Source organism: Equus asinus, chromosome 6 (genome assembly GCF_041296235.1).
Source record: "Equus asinus isolate D_3611 breed Donkey chromosome 6, EquAss-T2T_v2, whole genome shotgun sequence".
NCBI classification, from domain to species: domain Eukaryota; kingdom Metazoa; phylum Chordata; class Mammalia; order Perissodactyla; family Equidae; genus Equus; species Equus asinus.
The window spans coordinates 88709580-88733533 of NC_091795.1; the positions used below are offsets into that span (position 1 = coordinate 88709580).

The window sequence follows — 23954 nt, forward strand, 5'->3', positions numbered from 1 at the left end:
TTGTCTGTGACATAACATCTGTACCACCCTTCCTCTATTTTTTCTATGTGGCATGCTGCCACAGCATGGCTTGATTAGCCGTATGTAAGTTCATGCCTGGGATCCAAACTGGCGAACCCTGGGCTGCTGAAGCAGAGCACGTGAACTTAACCACTATGCCGCTGGGCTGGCCCCTAAAGCAAAGATTTTTGGGGTGTTTTTTGTTCATAGAAGCTGAACATTTATATACTGGCAGTGGGAAACTTCCATGGCCCTTATTATGAGAATAACACGGAATCTACTTAATTACTAGATGGAAGGTTACAGATGCCATACCCTTCATGCTTCTCTTTAGGTTTTTAGATTGAATATTCATAAGCTCACCAAGTCAACTTTATGTTGGAATGAGAACTGTCACGATGTGATCTAGGATTATCAAAAGAAGAACATTTAGACAAGACAATAACACGTAAATTTGGGGCATCACAATTTCCCATTATTTGGGAGAAAATTAGAGATTTGGAGAAATTACCTATTTATAAAAAGTCATGCAGTTGTAAACTCCTTGTGTTGCAAATTCAAAGCGTGGTTCATAAAACCTGCACCACACTGAGAATTGAAGAATGTTAGATGATGGATTTTAGATTGTCTCTAGTCTATCTTTCTCAACTTGGAAATAAGAAAATTGAAGCAGAGATTTATGAAGTTGCTTGTCCATAGTCAGATTGAACATGAGCAGCAGAGTTGGCTCTCAGAATTCAGCATGGCTCTGAAAGGAGACTGAAGCTCCAGGTTGGGCCAGATGTCCACCCTCTGTGCTTGCGTAGTGTGTATCACACTGAATTCTAATCACCCATTTGCTTTCTAATTGTTATTAATCAGTAGCTTCTGAAAGTAGACCTGTATCTGATTTATATCTGTATCCCAAGCATCTAGCACAATACATAGTTATTCAGTACACCTATATGGTATGATAGGTGCTATGTTGAGTGCTTAGTGTACAAAGATGTAAAAAAATGATTTAGGTATCGGAATGGACCTTTCCATCTACAAGGTCTCATTTAGTTAATTGATTCCACATAAATTTTTATCATAGGCCAGGCATTAGGTTAGGAGCTGGATGTTCAATGGTGAACAAGCCAGAATGATCTCTACCCACAGGAACTTAACATGTGGAGAGAGAGAGAGAGATGTTAAACAAGTAAACACTCCAATAAATATAAATTCCAACTAATAATAAATGCTAAGAAAGAGAATAGCATTTAATCTTATGAGAGAGAGGCAATCGGAGTTGAGGACATATAATTTACATTGGAAATTCAGGAAAGGCCTCTCTCTGAGGAAAGGGCACTTGAGCTGATACCTGAGATGGTCAGGTCTCAGTGAGAAGAACATCTCAGGAGGCTGTAACAGTATGTTGGTCGCCCTGAAACAGAAAGGAACATGATGTGATGGGTCTTGCTAAAGATTATTGAACAAAAAGGAGAGAGGTGCAAGGTAAGCCGGGAAAGGTGGGCAGGGACCAGATTGTGATAGTAACTATAGGGGATTTGGATTTTATTCAAGATGTAATCTAATTTTTTAAAATAACCTTTTTATCTTGGAACAGTTTTAGATTTTGAGAATTATTGAGAAGATAGTACAGAGTTCCCATAAATACCACATCCAGTTTCCTTATTATTAACATCTTCCATCAGTACAGTACATTTGTCACAATTAAGGAATCAATATGGATATCTTATTATTGACTAAAATCCATACTTTATTCATATTTCCTCTAATGTCTTTTTTCTGTTTCATTATCCCATTCAGGATGCCACATTAGAATTAGTCATCCTGTCTCCTTAGGCTCCTCTGGATTGTGACAGTTTCTCAGACTTGTATCTGATTTGTATTTCTGTCTCAAGTACCTAGCACAAGATACTGGGGCTTAACAGGTTTATTAAGGCACTAAAAATGTCTCTCTCTCTCTCTCTCTACTCTCTAAAATACATGGATACACAACATGAGGGATTAAAATTTTCCTACTATCCATTCCTTGTTAAAATTGGGCACTGATGACCAGGGACATAGATCCATGCCCACTACTCTGTTGAGCTTTGTTCACGGGCTGCCAAAAGCTGCCTTTAGGATGCCCTCTGTGGAAACTTACATTTATGTAGACAGATTCATAAATAATAGATAGGTTTTGAATTTTAGAAGACGTCTATTTAGTTTCTGCCTTAGTGTCAGAAATACTTTGGGTTCCATGGTAAACATATTTTAATCACCTTTCCTCCTTGCTTTGGCTCATTTTCCTGTTCCTTCATGTCTGCCATCACCTGTTCACCCCCTGCCTTCCTCCCACTAGCAGGAATTGAGGAAGGGTTAGGCCAGGGCTTTCTCTGACTGTGAGCCATGATGAGTGACTCCCTTTCAAGACGTCCAGTTCTAGAAATCTAGGAGCTCTCTACCTTCTTCCTTTCAGGAAGGAAGCAGTGGCCCTGGAACATCCTTGCACGCTCCTCCCACCTGAGTTGCCCCAGCTCCTGAACGTGTTAGCCTGAGAGGACAGTTCAGACAGACCACTTCTTGCTTTTAGTTCTCAAGTCCTCCTTCCCACTCCAGCAGGAGATTCAGGCTGTCTGAGTGCAAACCAATTTCCCTCGAAAGTGGTCAACACTGTTTTTCAAAACGTATTTTTTACTCACTTAAATTTGGATTACAAATGTAGCCCCCCTTCATCTCCTTCTTCACCTCCAGCTCCCCTGAAAGACTTTTCTTCATACCAAGGAGAAGAAGTGATTGTAAGCTTTGTGAGGGCAGGTCAGGCAGGGCCTTTTCTCCTCTCTATACACTTGGGCTTCCTGCAGATCCTTGCCAATCAGCCAATATTTATCGACTCTAATACAAAAATTATACATAAATTAGCCCGTTATTTTATTGCTATACCTTCTGTAAATCCATATTCAGCTAAGCAAACATGTTATAGTTATTTGCTTCCTGTGGGGGGAGCAGGGAAAGGGTATACATTTTTGTAAGATAAAACTTCAGTTAAATAGCAGGACTCAACTAACTAGAATTATGGCCTTTGATTCTGCGTTTAGGAGAGTAAGAAAGGAAAAAAATAGGCTGGAATTAATGAAGGATGTGAACGAAGGAAATCAGGGATATAGTAATTAAGAAGTACCCAGGGGGCCAGCCCCATGGCTGAGTGGTTAAGTTTGCGGGCTCCACTTTGGCGGCCCAGGGTTTCTCCGGTTTGGATCCTGGGCGCAGACCTAGCACCGCTCATCAGGGCAGGCTGAGGCAGCATCCCACATAGCGCAACCAGAAGGAGCTACAGCTAGAATATACAACTATGTACTGGAGGGCTTTGGGGAGAAGGAGAAGGAGGAAGAGGAGGAGGAGGAGGGAGAGGAGGAGAAGGAGAAGAAAAGAAGATTGGAAACTCATGTTAGCTTGGGTGCTAATCTTTAAAAAAGAAAAAAGATGTACCCAAAACTTTTTGACACACAGCTAAAACTTAATCTGTATTTAAACTAATCTTCTATTCAATGTGGACCAGAGTGGGATCCCACGGTGTGGTGAGGTCATCACTTAGAAAAGAATAATTCCATGCTGTTTGTCTGCCTGGCCTTGCAAAGTCAGGCAGTGATTTTCTGCAGCAAGGGCTGAAACAAAGGAAGAGTATGGTGTGGGAAGATGTGGATCTTAGGAGTCTAAGCTCTGGGTTCAAATCCTACCGTTGTCTATTATTCAAAGTGTAAGATTGAGTGAGTGAGCCAACCTGTCTGAATTTTCTTTCCTCATCAATGAGATGGTATGATGGTGCTGTGAGAGTTGAATGAGATTTACATATGGTGTGATATATAAAGTGCTGGGCATAGAATAGGCACTTAAGAAATGTTAGGTTCTATTATAAGCTGTTGTAACAGTGTGTGTTTCCTGATTAAATTACTGTTATCCAGAATACTTTATAATAACCATTCCACATATGAACCATGAACCATGTATAAATGGCCTCTGAACAGACATAATAGATGTGCAAAACTCATGGACTAAAAAGGCTTAAGTATTTCCCTCAAATTGGAGCCGGTCTGATGCTCATCCACTTGTATGAAAGGACAGAGGTGACTTCTTATGCATCTTCTAAAATCTTTTTAAAAAATTTATTTATTTTTTGCTGAGGAAGATTAGCCCCAAGCTAACATCCATTGCCAATCTGCCTCTACTTTATACGTGGATCACCACCACAGTGTGGCTGACAAGTGGTATAGGTCCGTGCCCAAGATCCAAACCCACTAACCCAGGCCACTGAAGCGGAAACATGCTGAACTTAACCACTACACCACGGGACTGGCCCCTATTTATTTTTAATGTGTAAAATTTGACAGGATTTTAAAAACTTTTTTTCCAGATTTGTGAAGGTATGGTTGACAAAAATTGTATATATTTAAGGTGAACAATGAAACTATTAGCATAATCAAGCTGATTAACATAGCCATCACCTCACATAGTTATCACTTTTTGTATGAGTGTGTGAGCTGAGAACTCTTGAGTTCTCCTTTCATGGCAAATTTGAAGTATACAATGCATTATTATTAACTATAGTCATCATTCTGTACATTAGATCTCCAGAATTTATTCATCTTCTAACCGAAAATTTGTATACTTTGATCAATATCTCCCCTTTTTACCCACTCTCCAGCCATTGGTAATCACCATTTTCCTTTCTGTTACTACGAGTCTGACTTTCTTTTAGATTCCACATGTAGGTGAGATCATGTTCATCTTTATATTCCCCATAGCAACACCTGCATTTGCTAGCATAGAGTTTGACCTCCATGTATCTGTTGAATTGATATGAATTGTAGCCTGGGATTTGGTTTCTTATAGCAAAATAGAAACAGAAAACAGAAGGAAATATGCAATTTCTAGAAGCAGGAACATTGACAGCAATGAAAAATGACAACTGATAATTCTAATTTAATTTATGTCTTCTGACATAAATTAACAGAGCAGATACAAGTATTCATAGGGCCATTTAGTTCAGGGGCAAAACCCATCACATACTTTAGAGGCTTGGGGGCATCTATGGTGTACAGCACCATACTTAATATTCCTAACAAAAATCCTCAATTTGTAAGAAAATGCTAAATTGTGTCAATTCTTTGGAAGATTTGTATCTCAAGTATCTTTATTAAAACACATACATGTGGGCTGAATTTCTCTAGGACTCACAAATTTTGGGGGCAAATGAACTAATAGGAATAGAAACTAGAATTTCACAGGCTTACAGATACACCTGTATAGTATTGTACCTTTGGCTCACTAAAATGTTGCCCTCTCAAGTATTTCTGAAAGTCCCCGGGGAGTAAGTTACTTGTTTTCAAGAAAAATTTCTGCTCCTATCAGATGCAGTGTTTGCTCTGCCAGCCACTGCAGTTTTTCTGGTCACCACTGTTGCTCTGCTGGGTCCATGGTCTCTGCAAGCATCCAATGCCCTCTGGGCAATGTGAACTCCCTGGGCACACTGTGGTAGCATAGCTTCTGTTAAGGACTCCACCAACACACTTGAATCTTCCAGGTATGAAAGCTGCTCTATGATGTGTGGTGAAAGATGCCCATCTTCCCACTGTTACAGCAGAGCATGTAGGTCCCAAAGTTGTACAGAATTTTAGTGCAAAACTTCTTTCAGATTTTACCTACAGCTCCCCTGTTTCTTAGAGGATTTAGATCTGAGTCCCGTGAGCACTGGGCCAGAAGACAAATCCTAGAGATGGTTACCATGCTATAGGCAGACCAAACGTTCCCCTTGATGACTCAGGATTTGCTTATTGACTCAATCTCAGAAAGGCTTTTTCCTTCCCTTAGGATTAATCTCAGAAAGTTCCTCATTCTTTATGGAAATAGCTGTCTGGAAAGCTGTTCCAAAGGTTTTACTGATATGCTTAGATGCATATGAATTCTTTCCTTCCTTCCTTCTTTCCTTCCTTCCCCACTGTTTCTCTCCTTCTTTCATTTCCCTCAACAAATATTTCACAGAAACATACCAGATACCAGGCACTACCTAGGTAGTAGGATCATAGCAATGAACAGAATAGACAATGTCTGGTCTTATGGGGAGTCTTATGAGAGAAACATAAGAAAAAGCAATCATATGCATGGGTGTACTATTTAGAGAGGATGGTCATAAAGGCTTGGATCAGAACAGAACATGCAGTGGAGCAGAACATGAATAAGGAAAGGCAATAGACCAGTGGGTATATGAGGAAAGATGATTATACCCAGAGAGAGCAGTAAGTTCAAGGACCCTGGGGCAGGAATGTGACTGGCCTCTTTGAGGAACGGTAAGAAGGTTAGATGGATCGGAACAGAGGGAGTGAAACGGAAAGAGAGATAGGAGAAGAGGTCTGAGGGTTACCCAGGATGACAACTTATGTAGAGCTTTGAACACTTTGGAAGGACTTTAAATAATAAATATAGACCAAAAACCTTTGGGGGGTCTAGAGCAGAGGATTCAGATGATCTTACTCAGCTAAAAGGATCACTCTTGCTGCTGTCTGGGGATTGGATTATGAGAGAGCAAGTGTGGAAGGGAAGAGACTAGTAAGTAAATTACTACAAAAATCCAGGTGAGAGGTAATGGCAGTTTGATTTAGATGATGGAAGGGGACAGGGGTGAGAAGTGGTCCATTTTTTGATATTATTTAAGGTTATAGTAATCAGATACAGACTTATTTAAGGAATGAATGATTCAAGAAATATGAAAGTTTTGATTCAAGGGTGATTTCATTGTTTTTGGTCATAGAGACCTCTAGGTTATAATTGCCATTTATTGAAATAGGGGATCTTGGAGAGCACCAGGTTGGAACAGGTAGTGTCTAAGCCATGGGCTTGGACATACTCAGTTTGAGGTATTTTCTAGATATTTAAAGATGCTGTATTTGTTTGCTAGGACTTCTCTAAGTGTCCCAAACAGAGAGCTTAAACAACAGCAACTTATTGTTTCCTAGTTGTGGAGTCTACATGTCCGAGATCAAGATGTAGGGAGAGTTGGTTCCTTCTAACGGCCGTGAGGGGAGGATCTGTTCCAGGCCTTTCTCCTTAGCTTGTAGATGACCATCTTATCTCCACATCTCTTTACATCATCCCCGCTCTATGCATTTTAGTGTCCAAATTTCCTCTTCTTATAAGAACACCAATCACACTGGATTAGGACCCTCCCTACTAATATCATTTTATCTTGATTTTCTCTGTAAAGACCTTATCTCTAAATAAGGTCATATTCTGAGGTAATGGGGGGTTAAGACTTCAACATATGACATTTTGGTTGGACACAATTCAACCCAGATGTCAAGCTCAGGAAAAAGGTTGGAGATGAGAAATGTGTTTGCTGTTATCTGCACATAGATGATATTTAAAGCCGTGAAGCCGAATGAGGGCACTATTTGGTATGAGTGGAGACAGAGAAGACGTCTCAGGATACTCTAACATTTAGAGGCAGGTGATTCTTACTCAGACTCACTCTGAATCTCCAGTTACATATATCTTCATAAATCACAACTCCATCTAACTTATAAGTCTGTGACTTTCTGGTCCATGAAGAGCTTAAGCCAAGGGGCCCTGATTCCAGAGGAGAAGGGCACTTTGTGCAGTGGTGAAGATCAAAGCAGAAACTTCTCATAGAGAGGATGAAGGTTCTGATGGACTGTGATGCCAGTGGCTGTTGTTTTCTTTAAAAGGTTCACTTCTGTACAGGTTTTAGCATTGTTCTGGAAGAACTTAAAGCAAATTTTAAGGTACATTAAAGAACTTTGCCTTAACTGAATAATAGTCTTAATAGAAAAGGAAATAGGGGACTGTATCAGATGTGTAACTCCCACAATGTCCTAGAAATGAACCAAAAAACATATCCATTTTCTTTTCATCTTTTGTTACTTAGTGACACATAACAGGCCATTTTGCTTGCTTTGAATTTTCAGAGTGACTGCAAATCATCATTTGGCTGTGTTGCTGGAAAGATAGTCTCTGTTCACCTGGCCAGCAGACATGTGCTGAGTGCCCTTGGCAAAACATGGTACTGGATGGGATGACCACAAGTCTGGCCTAAGGGGAAGAATGCTTTGTGGGATAGTTCTCTATGCAGACAGCATATTATGGTAGGAAGATCATGGAACTTAGAAATGAATTGTCTCCCCAGCTCTAACTCTAATCTAGTGCATGCTCATGAACTAGTCACTTATTCCTAGACTTAGCCCAACAGATGAGGGGTATGGACTTGATGACTTCTGAGATTTCTTCTAGATCTAATGGTCTACAGTCTTAGGACTTAAAGATTAATTATCTACAAAGCTATTCATGTTTCTAGGGGGCCCAAACAGACAGACTTGGCCTAGTTCTGTGACTTGATGTTGGCCCTAGAATGACATTCTGGGTTAAGACTAAGAGTGTTCATGTTAACAAAACAACGAGAACATTTCAGAAACAAACCCCCAAGCATCCCAAACCTTGCTTCCGGTGTAACTTTTTGCCTTTGCTCTCCTACACCCACCTTGTATCTGTGACTCACATTTCATTAAAATGTGTTTAGAGTGATCTTTGCGAGTGTTAGACTTCAAAGTGTTCAACTTTCTTAAGAAATATATTTAAAAATATTATCTTTTGATCTTATCTTCAGACTATTACTTGGGGCTGTTTTTCTCTTATTTGGGTCCAGTTGGGGGACTCTTTGACATTTTCTGTTCTCAGATTAACACTCTGCAGTGTGATTGTGTGTATAAGAGGCTGCCCTTGGAGTACACTTGTCCACGTTGTGACTCTGAGGCTCAGAAACCTCGCCCTCGACTAAGACTACACCATCAACTGATGCTCGAACCTAAAGTTCTCCTGGGCTTTGGTTATACACTCACAATATTGGCTGCGTTTTCTGTCAGTTCTCTCTCTGAATTAGCAGCAAATGAGACATAGCATTATGTCCATTCAATGGCACAGAAAGCACCTAACTGTTCTCAAACACGTGTTTTGCCTTTTACTCCAAATATTGAATTCTCTTTTCTTTACCTGGAGTCTTTACTTGCAGACTCTCCTCTCATGAGGCTATAACTTTACATTTACTCTTAAGAGTTAATTAAATTCAAAATCTTAAAAAACCAGAGCTTGAAGTGAACTTAAAGATAATTAGACTCATGAGAAGATATATCTAGTGGTAAAGCAAGTTGTTCAAGGCCATAGTGAGACAGGGGCAGTGCCCGGAGTAGAACAGGTTTGCGACTGTCACTGGAGCCTTAGCTTGAGGGTGAGGGGTAGCCTGGGACGTATCCACACATTCTACATTTCTTCCCAGTGAGCCCAAACATCCCTTTTTCCCTAAATAGGATTCTCTGTTTCTGATGAAATGAAAGGTTCCATTTATATGTCCATGGTGCTGATGCACATTCATAAACCTTGAGGACTAACTAATACTTTAATGACTCTGGCTCATTATGACTTTGGGGAAGAAAGATTTTGTGTTGAAGCAGAGGTTTCTTTGTGCACTTTTATTGTTTTGGAGAGATAAGGACTGGGCAACTTCTGGGGATTACGAAAGCCAGGTGGTTTTCTAAAGGTAAAGGAAATCTACTCAGAAACAGTAGGAGTGTGGGTCTGCCTCATCCTCAAGACTCTGCGCCTATAGGTCTTTCTCACATAGATGCCCACCTAACAGTGTAGGATTAAGATCGATTTCAAGTCTCCAAACCATAAAGGAGACCAACCTATGCTGAAGTCCTCTTCCTTCTTTTAGAATTCAGCTCCAGAGTCTGTAAGAACCCTCCTCCCTTCTCTTCCACAATTCTTAATCACGGGCCTCCACATCCTTCTTTGGTTTCCTCTATTAAAGCACTTACTATGTGCTGTAAATGTCTATTTATTTGTCTTCTTCCCTGGCTTTTTGAAGTCAGGGGATAAGTCTCCTTTTTGTGCTCAGACAGTGCTTAGCACAGTGCTTGAGAATTAGGACGTGATTAATAAATATTTCAATAAATGAATAAATGAGCAAAGGTATAGTGGTATGTAGAAAATATTATCCTGGGTCCTTTGAGAAGCAAGTGCCAAGATAAGATGTGGAAGTGCTTTATCACAAAAAACAAAAAACACCTGTAAGAGAAAATGGAGAGGGAGCAGGGAAAGGTTGGAGGCTTATTGGACTGTGTTGGAAATCTGACCTGAAGTGAAGGAGAGGGAAGAAGTGGGGGGTAAAAGCATCCTAGACTGCTGAGCAGCCTAATGAAGATGAGTAAGGACATCAGAGTGTTCTCAAGCCAATTTTGACCATCCGAGGAGTAGTGGAGGGGTCTGTCTCAGTATCCATACATGACCCTCATGCAAACTCAGGCATAGACTTCCGAGCACAGCAGTTGGGGCCCTCAGTCAATCATAATCCCTTTAATTGGAGGTCTCTGAGGTCCATCCTCATAGTTGAGACACATATGGAGGATTTTTACCTTGTTTCCAGCACTTGCTTAGGTTGACAGTATTTGCTGGGTTGCTGGAGAGACAGACAGAGGCAAAGAAATTATTAAGAGATCCCTGGGCACTGATTCTGTTTTTTCTTCGCCAGCTGTGGACGTAGCCTTACTGGTGCTATTTGGTTCAAGAACCAAGAGATTCTGGTGAATATACATACAAATAAATGTAAATATACCTGCAGAAGAGCACTGATTGCCAGCGTAAGCTGCTCAGGAATGCTGATGTTAGCCTGTATAAACAAGGGCAGGGGTGTAGCAAGAATTGGCTTCTTTCTTGGCCTTAGGTGCATCAGTCACTAGAGGCAGTAAGCCCATTACACGGGACCAGGGAAAAGCTGCATACAAGGGCATGCCACATCTGCTCTGTGTAATCCTGTGGTAACCTTGCTTTGATTAGCCCTGAGTTCCTGGCTAAAGAAATTGGAAAATAAAGCAGGTGTGTATTGGGAGGATGTTTCCATCAGCACCTTGCACCTGCACGGCTGCCCTTCCTTTGGTATAGTCTTGACTTTTTATGTTTATAGCATTCTACTCATTCTGTCTTGTTTCTTATCTTGGCAGACTTCCATGTATTTGATATTCAGGTCTGGCATTATAGTTTATTCACATGAGCTCAGTGCCTGGCACATAAAATATGCCCCCAAATGATAAAAACCACTCGCCCATTTGTGAACTCATTCCATTTTCATAAATTACATCTCTGCATTCTTTATTTCACCTCAAATACCTACACATGATGAGTCTGACTGTAACTTTTTCCTTTCCAAGTGGTTCAGTGGCTACTCTAAGCTCTATTTATTATTTCAAGTTTTTGCTTTAGCCAAATGCATTGAGCACCCCCTATGTGGCAGGTACGTCCTAGACTCTGAGAAACAAGGGATGAGCAATCAGGGCATGCTTGATGAGGAGGTGGCATTTGAGCTGACCTTTTATGGAGGAGTAAGACCTGAATGGCTGGTGGTGAGGAAGATAAAGGCTCACAGGAGAGATCTCAGTCCAGTGATGTCTAAAGTGCAGACTGCGGAGAACTCTCATGTCAAGCTGTGGAATTTAGACAACATTTGGGAGGCCGTTGAACCCAGGTTTGCCGACCCCTAACATTGAGCCTTTTCTCCTATGACAACTGCCTTCCTGAGCATTATCTATTTGCTATTACATTTGAAGTCCTGGGCACAGTGACTGATTTTTGATGCTTGCCCTTTAGGGAAGTGCCTTCGTTATTGTTAGATTTACTTTTTAGTGACCCAGACAAAATAGACATCTATTCATAGGCAAGTGTAGAATGAAAGATACCCCATTAGTTCTTTTTCTCAAAAATGCAATCTTTATAGCAGTAAGAATAATAAGCAATTTATTAATTCTAAATACAACACAGGAAATAACATTTGAAAAAGGAACAAAGAAGAAATAAATGTTAATCCCAAAGTAAGCTCTCCCCTGTCTTCTATTTAAACCTTTTTTCCACCAGATTACCAGGCTATCAGTCTTACCAGGACTTCCTTTCCTAGTTCCATGTGCATCACCCTTTCTGAATCAGAAGCTGAGCTGTTCATTGAGTCTGTTAGGAACCTGATGTTATAAGACCTCATGTGATTCATGCTTGGTGAGGCTTCTTTCTCTGGTTCAAGCTGAACTGCCTTCTCTTTAGAAAGATTCATCATTCAGCATTCTGGAGAATTCGCTATTCCAGAGACAGTGTGGGGCCATGGTTAAGTGAGTGACCCACTCAAGTGAGTTCAAGTCTGGGTCCTGCCATTTAACAAGCTAAGTGTTTGGGCCAAATCTCTGGGCTCAATTTTCTCCTCTGCAGGCCAGGAACAGTAATAATATCTATCTCATAAGGCTGTCATGAGGACTAAATAGATAATATCTATAAAGTGCTTATCACAGCCCTTGGCACATTATAAACATTTAATAAATACCAGCCACATTGATTATTTTTTCCTAGACCTGACTTCCTCTGCAGAGTGAAGAAGCACCCTTTGCAAGTTTCTTCCTTTCCAGGGAGGTACTGGCGAGTGGGGGGAGGGGCTGACATTCCCCTCGCTGTGGTGATGACAGATCATCAGAGCCAGCAGAGAGCGGCCAAGTTCCCAGGGAGAGGTAAGGTGGTTGTTATTGTTCTCATTTTTAGACATGAGGAGACTGAAAGTCAGAGAGAATTTATTGCCAATCGTTTGTGCCTGGTGTGTCATACTCTGCTTCACCAAGTCTTAGTAGTGATTAGCGCAGTAGAATCGGATCTACCTGATTTGATGGACTCTTGTTCCCAATAATCTGCCCTGCGGCTCTGCCACTATAACATGAATCTCTTATGTGATGCTCATCCACATTGTAGCTTTGGGTCATTCCTCCTCCATCTGATTAGCATGGAGGGAGTGCTCGTCTCATCTCCCATCCCTCTTCTCTTTCATCAGTGTTCTCCGTCCTTTGCCATCGAAGAGCTTCAACTTTATCCTCTAGTCTGTTTGATCTCTCCTCTAATGTATCATTAGCAGTTATTCTAGATTTCTTTGGGACGAATTCTTGATTCAGCCATTTTCATACCTTTTAAAGATTTAAAACATGTATTTTTAAAAAATAAAAGCTAGTACATTCATACATTTAAATAAGAAAATGCTTAGAAACATATTATTCATGAAAACATGCATGAGTTCTCATATTAAGGTCAAAATAAGTGTTTAATGTTGTAGATTGTAGAAATTCTAATTTTCCTTTCATAAATTTTAAGTAAACATTCAGAAATGTATATGACAATTATGAGCAATGACTACCTACTTGCATTATTGGCTGGAGAGATTTTATTAAAATCTTGCCTTAGGAACCTTATTTAATTTGTCTGTGTGTGTGTGTGTGTGTGTGAATTGGGTGTTTGTGAGGATGGGTATTATGTTTGTCACGTGGCTAATAGGTGGTAGGACTTGGATTTTAATTCGGGTCTGGCTGACTGAGTTCCATGCTCATGCAAGCATCTAAGTTCCTTCTCTTCTCAAACCCTTCACAGATTTGCTCTCGAAACTCAAGGCTGGCTTTTAACAGGGGATTTCTTTTCAGGGCCGGCTTCTTGGAGTAAGCTAAATTTAACTGGTCTGAATGCCTCAACTGGGACCTTTGGCAGTTAACTTAAAATATCTGAAGGCAAGTAGTAGTAACAAAAAGCAACTTACTTTGAACAATCTCAATTTTCTGGAGATTCCGAATTACAGATTTTCTCTATTCAATGAGGAAAGTTTACCGTCCCTTTAGACCTTGCCATCTACTGAGCGTTTGTGCTGTCAGAGAATCTCTGCAGACAAAAATGTTCTCTGGAATAGTTTTGTTTTGTTCAACTTAAATGTATTACTGGAAATCACAGCAGGTTCAACATGAATTGCTTAAGTCACTCCCTCTTCTCGAGCAGCTTACTGTCTAGTTGGGAAGCAGGATGCACAAATGTTATGCTCAACATTTCTTGAGCACATGCTATGTGACAGGCACTCTTCTAACTGATACAGGTAAGAGTACCTCTAACTTCGGAGAGATCTTCTAATGGAGGTACTATTGTTACCATCTGAGTTTTTAGACTAGGAATCTGAAGTAGAGAGATGTTGAGTCACTTGTCCGAGGTCACATGGGTAGTAGAATGGGTAGAAGTAGAATTTAAACCTGAGAAGTTTAACATCAGAGTCCACACTCTTAACCCGGTGTATTGCTATACTGCCTCTCCTTCAGCAAGGCCAACCTGCGTTCCAAAGTGGGTACATAATAATTACCACCTAATAAATGATGCTGAAAATCTGATTTAGATGAGTTCAGAGGGTGGAGAGCTAAAATAATCCTTCCCACCTGCAGAAGTTGATATGCTACAAAGGATTTCTACTTGTTATCTCTTTTAAATAATCCTGTCCGAGATGGGAGCTGTTCAAGTGAGAATCCCTCAAGGACACTTAAAATATCCCACCTGGTTTTCCAAGAAACTGTGAAGTGATTCAGTGGTTGGTAGTCTGGAGAATGAGGAGTCCAGGCAACTCCAGCTGAGTCTGGAGCACATTAAATTGCTCGAGTGTGTGGCTTCATTGCACCTTGAATTCCTGTTTGGTAAAATAGATGCAATACTAGAATATAGAGAAAGTAATTAAATTGACAAAAGAAGAGACATTAAAATTGTCTAATAGAAAATCTTAGAGATGTATAAAGTATGTTACCAATACCAAAACTTCAAATAGTTCTCTCTCTTTGAATCTGGTGTATTAATATCTCTAAAGCTTATTCAATTTCTGTGTTCAATTTGTGAAATATTTTTATCTTGCAAATTCTATTTCCAAAATATGTTTATTATCCTGACCCACGTGTCCCTCCCCATTGAGGCCTTGTTATATTAGAAAACTGGGATATAGCTGCACTATTTTCTCCTTATCCTCAGCAAAAGCTCTTTCCAAGCCAACTTAAACATATAGAACAAAATTCATCTTCTGAGTCCCAAATACATCAAATATATCATTCTTCACATAAAAGTTTTCAATGAATTTAAATACAAACTCGATGGCACATGAGACCTTGTGTTGTATTGTCCTCTACACAGGGCCTCACCCTCAGCCATGTTGAACTTCCTCCCCATGGGAAACAGGCCTCATGTGTTCCATTCCACTTCCAGTTCCTGAAATTATATTACTCCTTCTAGACCCATTTCAAATGTACTTTTCTCAAGGTTTCTATCATTCCTTCAAAGAAGCATAATCTTTCCCTCTTTTAAGCATGCACATCCCATTTTATGTTTCACTGTTATGATGCTTTTTAATTTCCCTTGTGTTAGAGTAGTTTGTAATTACCTCATCCTCTCTTCTAGATACTGAACTCCTGACATCTTGTTCCTCTCTGCTTTTCCCCAAATAGGCTCTCACTAAATGTTTGGTGAGATGCTCTCAATTTTCTTTTCTGAACACTTTATGGTGACTTCTGTTTCTTGGAAAGTTTTTTTTTTTTTTAAAGATTTTATTTTTTCCTTTTTCTCCCCAAAGCCCCCCCGGTACATAGTTGTATATTCTTCGTTGTGGGTCCTTCTAGTTGTGGTATGTGGGATGCCGCCTCAGCGTGGTTTGATGAGCAGTGTCATGTCCGCGCCCAGGATTCGAACCAACAAAACAGTGGGCCGCCTGCAGCGGAGCGCATGAACTTAACCACTCAGCCACGGGGCCAGCCCTTCTTGGAAAGTTTTAAGGCTTAAGATATTTGCCAGTATTTTTGCATCAAACAAGAATTTGCATATGAAACCCAAATCCCTCATTTACTGTCTTAATCCAACAGAAAGAAAGGTACATCTGTAAAACTAATAAGGCTTCCTGAAACTTGAAGGACAGGAAAGAAATTACAAGGGTATTTGGAGTAATTAAAAAAGTGAAGACTTGGGCCAGCCTCAGTGGCCTATTGGTTAAAGTTTGGCAAGCTCCACTTCAGGGGCCTGGGTTTGGTTCCCAGGCATGGAAACACACCACTTGTCTGTCAGGGGCCATGCTGTGGAGGCAGCTTATATTTAAAAAAAAAAAAAAGAAGAAGATTGGCAACAGCCATTAGCTCAGGGCAAATCTTCCTCAGGAAAAAAAAAAGTGAGGACTTTAAACTTAGAACCCAAAGCTCAAAGGATAGTGCCCTAATGTTACTATTAGGTGACAGTGAGCATCTTCTGATGAAAGAATACCTGCCTTACATGCACACCAAAATATTTTTTAATGGTTAACACAATAGAAATGTAGATTATTAATATAACTATATACTCTTAAAGTCTATTAAGTAAACTTAGTGCTTTCTTTATGGAGCAAAATTAACTCTTCTTTCAGTTTTGTCTTATTTAAAAAAATCAAGCATTTGAAGCCTGTATTATTATATTGTTGTTGCTTCAGAAGAGAACTTTAAAACAGCCCTCTTCTTGGATTCATTGCATGGCGGCAGTCCAGTTTCTTAGTCCATTTCTGGATTAAGCAGTAGATCATGTGGAAGTATTTTCTGAAAGCTAGCTTGGGGGCAGCAATAAACTACATCGTATGGTGAAAGCAGATAAATGTGATTTTTTTCTGTGCTGATCTGAATTGCTTTTCTCTTTGCAATTCTGTGGCAGAGTAAAGAGTTAGAACCCAAAAGAATACTTGAAATGCAGTCATTACTTGGGAAATAGAGTTGAGCCTGACAAAGTTTCTAGAAGCAGGTAAATAAAAATAGAATCAATGTGTGATCTTGTAAAAGGTATATTATCTCCTGGAGTCTCAGTTTTAACATTTTTAAGTTGGGGACAATAATATAAATACCCACTGCATAACATGGTTGTGAAGACTAAATGAGATGTGATATAAAAGTTCAGGTGTAGCTTGGATCATAGGATATATTTATATATTGCTTATATATTGTTTTAACTGCAATAATAAATAAATTATGGTAAACCTGTATGGTAGTATATCATGCAGCATTTAAATAATATTGTTCAATAATATTTAATGACATAAAAATGTGTAAATGGAAAAGCAGCTTACAACACCATATTCCCCATTTTAGGTAAAAATATATAAATGGGCTAAGAAAATATTGGTTTTACCAATTATCGAAGGATTTTATACAGGTTAGTGACAATCTGAGAGGTCAAAGCAAAGGCATATGCCCCAGAACGTCATTATCATGAGTGACTCATTCATGTCCAATATCATTTGGGTTGCTGATCCCTCCTCATGCCTTCTGATGTGTCTTGCTATCATCCACGTGGACGTTGTCTACCAAGTCTGCGACCGCAACTCTGCAAACTCACTCCCAGCCTCATATGTGGCCAAGTGACTGGCAAATATGAGTGAAAGGAATCTGTGTCACTTCCAGACCTGACTCATAAACACCTGTGCTCCTTCATGCTCTTTTCCCTTCTGGCTGCCCACAATGGAAAGGGTGACTTTGGAAGCCACATGTTCAAGATAAGAGACCTTCTGACAGCCTGAGGGTCCTTGAATGAGGGCATGGAGAGGGGCTGACCTTTATACCAGCCTAGGACTGATACATGAGTCTATTGTATTTGAGCCAATATTTATTTTAGGGTTTATTTGTTATAGCAGTCTGCCTACCATGACTATTACACTGGAATTTGATAGTTTACCTTTTTTGATATTTTCCAAGTCCTGAACACAATGTTGTACTGTATTTCATGCGATGAAAGAAAAAAAAAAAATCCAATCTCACACTGAGAATGACTGAGACAACTTCCTAGCTGTAGTTGGTTATCTATGACTTTTACTGGCTGCTCCCACTGAGGTTACTCAAACAATTCTCTAGACTTGTTTTCATCTTATAAGATCTTCTGATCAAACTTCTTAATCATGTATTTAATGTGGTTTAATGGTAGATACAAATATAAATCTTTCCTAAGTAATTTTCCATCCTTCTCATTAAAAATAATTATATCAGGGCACGGAAAAGAATAAAACTTAATCAAAAGGATAAAATGAGAAATGACCTTGAACACAAAGTTTATGTCTTTCTTCAACCTTCCCTGTTAGCTTTAGTGAGATATTTAATTTTACAAGGAACTGTTCTGTACCTTAAAGTGGAATGCATAATTTAAGTTCCCTAAGAAATTCTTTTAGCATTTTTTTTTTTATTGTAGCTCCCGGCACACTGCTAAGACTTGAAATAAGAATTATATATTCTGCATAATATTAAGGGGAAATTTAGGAATGTGCTGTATTCTTACATTTCAAGTTTCAATTTTTTTTTTAATAAAGTAAGGAAATAAGAATACCTCACCTTTTTCACTATGGAAGTTCTCAAAAGGAATGGGCACTTTGATTCTTTATAGATGAGACATTAATCATTTATGAGTCCTTGGAGATACTGAGTCATTTTCCATGCTATTTCCTTGGCTTAATATCCCATTATAACTTTAAATACTATAACCTTCTAGTTGTTTGACATCTTCTGAACTTCTCTTTCCAAAAAATATTTTATTTTCCCCCTTTCCCTGCTGAAACCAGTTTGTTGTCATGTTTGGTTGGTTTTACCAAATGATTCTTCCTCATGAAATCTAATAGCTTTCCCCAGTCCCTTCTCTTTTTGACCCTTGAAAGACATTTGGTCTTGTCCCAAACATCCAGATAACATTTGGTCCATGACAAAAGTCCTTGATATTTGGTCCTGTCCAAAATTCCAATAAAATATTTGTTCAGTGAGACATTTGGCCCATCAGACATTTGGTCTACACTAAAATGTCCTAGACATTTGGTTCTGTCCAAAACTTCCATGAACGTATTTGGTCCATGTCAAATGGTTTTAGACAGGACTAAATATCAAGGACCTTTGAGAGTGTACCAAATGTCTGATGGGTGTTTTGGACATGACCAAATGGTCCTACAGATATCAAGGACCTTTTGGCATGGATCCACTGTCTCTATGAACATTTTGGACAGGACCAAATGTCAAGGACCTTTTGGCAGGCACCATGTGTCTTAAGGACTGAGCTTCCTGTGGGCGTTTTGGAGGGGATCAAAGATGACCAGATATCAAGGACCTTTTGACATGAACCAAATGTCTTCTGGATGTTTTGGACAAGACCAAATGTTTGCTAATCCTTCTTGACCACTCATAAGCATTCAACACTTTTTTTGTTCTTTTTCTTTTTTTGTTCTTTCTGACATTTTTTAAATCTTGTTCTTTTATCTATATTTCAGGTAGAGTCAGGAGTTCCTCTATATTCTAGAGTATAAAATAAGCAAAGTGCTACAAGTGAGTATGAACCCTGGAGACAAATCAAGAAAGGAAATTTCTCCCAGTTTCTCCATCTCTTACTGAAAGTCAGAAACTAAGCATTGTTGAATGATTAGTTTCTAATGAAATAATCGATTTAAATGGGGACATCTTAGTACATTTTAATATTGAATTTTCTTTAAAATTCCATTAATACTATGTAAAAGGAGTATGTCTGCTAGAAGGAGTGAAAACCTCTCCTGATGTTTTCCTGTCAAAGGATGCAAAGGCTCATTTCTCAGGCAAAAATTCCTGTCTGAAAGAGGCACGGTTTATGGAACCCCTACTCTATTGCAGACACTTGGCTCAGTGTTGTAGTCAGTGATGGGTGAAGGAATGTGAGAAGAAGAAGGTGCTGATATTAATAAGGTCTAATCAATGTTTTCAGAAGGCATACTATGTATTAAGAAGGATATAACTATTACTCCAACAACCCAAACACAAAGTAGAATTTTAATAAGTGACATAACAGAGAAACTAAGTGTTATTTCAAAAGGGAGGGAAAGTTCATGCACAGCTGTGATAGAAGTTTTCAGAAAGTAGTGGCGTCTGACCGTGGTCCACTCGCATGTGTGCAATATAGGCAAAGCAGGATGATGACATTTGATTCTGAATTGAAGCTATAAGAAAAAATCCAGGGGTGAGAAAGGATGGACTGTATTTGGCACATCTGAATTACTCTGATTGACCAAAGTTGCAAATAAAGTGAAGGAGAGGGAATGAATCAATTAGAACAGATCCTAGGGGTTTCCACAAGGCAACGTTTTCCACTCACCCTTCAGAATCCAGCTTAAGCATCACCTTTCTGGGGAGCCCTCCCTCATATTTTTTCCCCACCTTTGAAATCACTTTCTGCTCTGTCACTTCTGTGCCTTATACACATGTCTACTGATACATTTGCCACAACATGTGATAATTTCTTTGCTGATATGTCTCTGAAGTAGGTAGAGAGTTTATTGAGACAGACGCAATACCTCATATCTGTATTTCTGGCGGCAGGGTGAGTGTCTGCTGCATAGGACAGAGGAGAGCAGTAAATATGCATGGAATTCAATTAAATTTAATCAACATCTTTTGTCTAAATTCAGTCTTTTCCCAGGGTACTATCTAATTAAATGCGGATAAATGCCTAATGATGTTATTGAAAGGTCCCAATATAAACTTTAAAATACATCTTTGGTATTAATGTGAACTTTAACTGTAGGCTTGATGTGTAAATATATCAACTGTATCGAGTAAAAAAATATGTGTTTAATAATGGGCTGTAATTTTACCAAGGACATAAGTGGGTAGCTGGAAACCACTTCGTAGCAGATAACCAGAAATATGGAATCTTCCCAAAGACTAAAAGTTACAGAATGACTCACCTAGAAACTATATAATTATTTCAGCTATTAAAATTTTCTCATATAAAGAAATTTCTATTTAGAGAGCAATGTATAGCAGAGAGACACTTGTATGCCTAAATGAAATGGATGCATAGCTCCTCTAATTTAAATTGCTTCAGATCATGTGATCTGTGTCTCTTCAGCTCAGAATGGAAAGGGGTGTTTAAGGAAAAACTAGAGGTTATAAGAATTAATCACTTTTAAAACCTCAGTTTCATGTTTGATGACTCATAAAGCTCCATAAAGTAAATTTTGGGATAAATTATTACGAAATTGAACTTTACAGTTAGGCACACCGTGGTTTCCCCCTGCCTTGGCTCTTGCTGGCAATTTGGCCCTGTACAAATTACTGAGCCACTCTGAAGGTCAGTTAACACATCTGTAAAATAGTTACAATGTATATCTTGCAGGATTATTTTTAGAGCTAAATAAGATTATATGTGTGAAATGCCTAGATCCCTGGTTATCTGTGCTCAAAAATGATAGCTGTGGCAATCACTACAACGGATGCACAGAAATGGATGACGCTGGACCATTCTCAGGAGATAACACTGACAAGGAGTGGGGTATATTTTTATCAAACATTAAGGAGAAAAAATTGAGGGTAATGTGAGAGACATGTGAGATTATTTTAGCAACGCAGAATGGTGACAATCCAATATATGTCATCGTCCTGTTTTCATTTATGCCGTGGAGACATTGCTATTCTTGTTCCCCATGACTTGTGAAGGGGTTACTCTAACTTTGACGACCAAACCCAGAGGCAGATGCTCTGATCAATAAGCACAGCTTTTAAAGGCAACAACAGTTTTGTTGGCGACGTGTTGTTGCAAACTGACCCAAAAGTGAACAAATGGTTTTATTTTTATAAAGTTGTAGGATGACAAACTGTCCTGGTTTGCCTGAGACTGAGGGGATTTCTGGGATACAGGCCTTTCAAGTGATAAAACTGGACAAGTCCCTTGGCGAAACTAATCATCCACTGGGGAATTAACATTCGTGTGTAAACCACCCAGATCTGCTGGGGGTCGGAGGTGGGGTGGGGCAGGCATGTGTGGCAGAGGAAGTCTGGCTCTTTGAACAACATTCTGTAAGGTGGGCTGCAGAAGCTGCTGGTGTTGGCCTCGTTCCCCTCTCTTTGGTAATCAGCATCTTTAAATACGTGTGTGTGTGTGCGCGCGCGTGTGCGTGTGTATTTCCTTTGGCTGTAATAGCAATACATCTTATAGATTTATTGCCATCTTCTCTATTATATGTTTTACTTCTCTAAATATTTTTAATGTTTATCTTCCCAACTAGCTCCATGAAGAAAGGTAGAGATTTTTGCCTGTTTTGTGTGCTTGGCAGACTACAGAGATACATAAAAAGAAAACTAAAATCATCCATCCAAAATCTAACTTACAACTCACCAAAAAACGAGCACAATTGCCATTGCTATTATTTTATTTTTCTTTCTGGCTATTTTTCTAGGTGTATTTGTTTTTATAAGTGTATTTGTGTGTGGGGGTGTGTTTTTGTCATGTGTTTTAATGCTATATACATTTTAAATCCTACAATTATTATCATTATTTTGCATAGTCAATATTTAGTTGATACTTATTTGTATCTACATAATTATTTACCTGTTTTGTTTCTCTTGATTCCAACCTGCAATTACATACTGGGTTCTGGGGTCATTTTCCTTCTCTTTGAACATTTCTCTGCAGTAGATTTATTTTAGTTCAGGTTTATTGGTAGCAGATTATTGCTTTATCTAAAAACATCAGTTTCATCTTCATTCTTGAATGACATTTTCACTGAGTGTAGAATTTCATTTGGTGTTTCTTTTTTCTTTCAGGATTTTAAATATATCTTTTCATTTCTTTTTTGCTTTCCATCATTTCCAATGAGAAATCAGCAATCAGTTTTGTTGTTCTCCTTTGTAGGTAATCCATCTTTCTTTCTGTAGCAGGTTTTAAATGTTTCTCTTTTCCTTATTTTCCACCAGTTTAACTATCATGTGCTCAGGTACAGTTTTCTTTGCATATGTTCTTTTTGAGATTTTCAGAGATCCTTGAATCTGTGTGATGATTATCTTTCACCAGTGTTGGAGAAAATTTTTAGCCACTATCTCTTAAATCTTGCTTCTTCCCCATTCTTTCTCTCCTATCCTTCTGGACCTCTAGTTTACACATATAAGGCCTCAAACCTACTTTGAGACTTAGGAATCGTCAGTGGAAGGACTTCCATTTGGTTTTTCCTCATAGATTAAAATTCTCTGGTAAATTCTGCACAATTTTATTTATTTTCTCCTCTTTTAAGATCCTTATGAGGTAATTATAATATCTTCATCACGTGTGTATCTGTTTCTTGTTTTTTTTCATGGATTCTAGTTTTGTAGTTTTTTCTTTTAGCATGTTTATTAATTTTGGATTGAATGACAAAAGTTGTACAATGAAACTGTTTAGAGGTTATTTTTCTTCTAGAATGGGCTCATCCTTCTTTAACTAGTAGGTAGTGATAGATTATTACTTTAATTTAATCAATCGCTGTCCCGGTGTAAGCTCTAGTGAGGCTGGGCTTACCACTAAATCACTCCTGGGTTTTCAGAGTGTTTAACTGAAAGACTGGATCAGTCTGCATAGGGGGTTTAAGGGACTTGAGGCTGATGAAGTTAAAAGTTACGACCACAAGAGGCGGTAATACACAGCAAACTTTATAGGGTGGCACTTGTACAGGGTCACATGAGACGGGAAGTCTTTCCCAGTATGAGACCAATCTGGAGGCTTGCAGCATGGGGCCACCACTCAGAAGGGGAGTAGGGCAAGGGAACTCCAGGGGACAGAAGATTCAGACAGGAGGCCTAGCAGCAGAGTGGGAGTCTCTGGGCCAGAGAACTCCAAAGGATAGCAGTGGTTTGAGGCCTTATAACTACAAAGGTCCTGTCTTATCAATGGTTAGTAACTGTCTAGGGAGGTTGACGGGGTATGCAAAGCAGGAAGGTTCTAAATGGCAAAAAATCTGATTGAGCTATTGTCAAAATTATTGGATGTGTAAAAATTTGAGTTTGGAACAATCAGGGTTTTGAGCTGATGGGTCTCAGCCTGTAGTGAAGAAATAAATAGCCTAGGGGCCAATGCACAGAGGCCATATTTGGCTCATTTATATGATATTCTGCATGTTCCTTTCCTGGTGTACCCTGTACTTACATTTGTGTGTGTGTGTGTATGTGTGTTTCAAGAGCCTGCATAAAGGTCACTATGCTTTTCAGAGGTTTTTCTCTCTTGGGAGTCATAGCTTCTCCAGTTACTGTTGCTTCAGCTGTCTTCAGGCAGATGATTTCTGGTTTTGTTTGTTTGTTTGCTGAGGA

The 23954-nt window shown here is 39.2% G+C and overlaps 1 long non-coding RNA gene across 1 annotated transcript in view; it reads right to left on the reverse strand.

Annotated features, from left to right (window-relative positions):
- Positions 1-11798: 11798 nt before the first annotated feature.
- The window catches only part of LOC139045609 (uncharacterized), a 30436-nt gene continuing 18280 nt past the window's right edge, over positions 11799-23954 (reverse strand). Inside the window, exons 3-4 of the long non-coding RNA XR_011504307.1 lie at positions 14410-14539; positions 11799-13016 (exon numbers count right to left, since the gene is read on the reverse strand). This is a non-coding gene — a long non-coding RNA (uncharacterized lncRNA). The remainder of the gene's footprint in view (positions 13017-14409; positions 14540-23954) is intronic.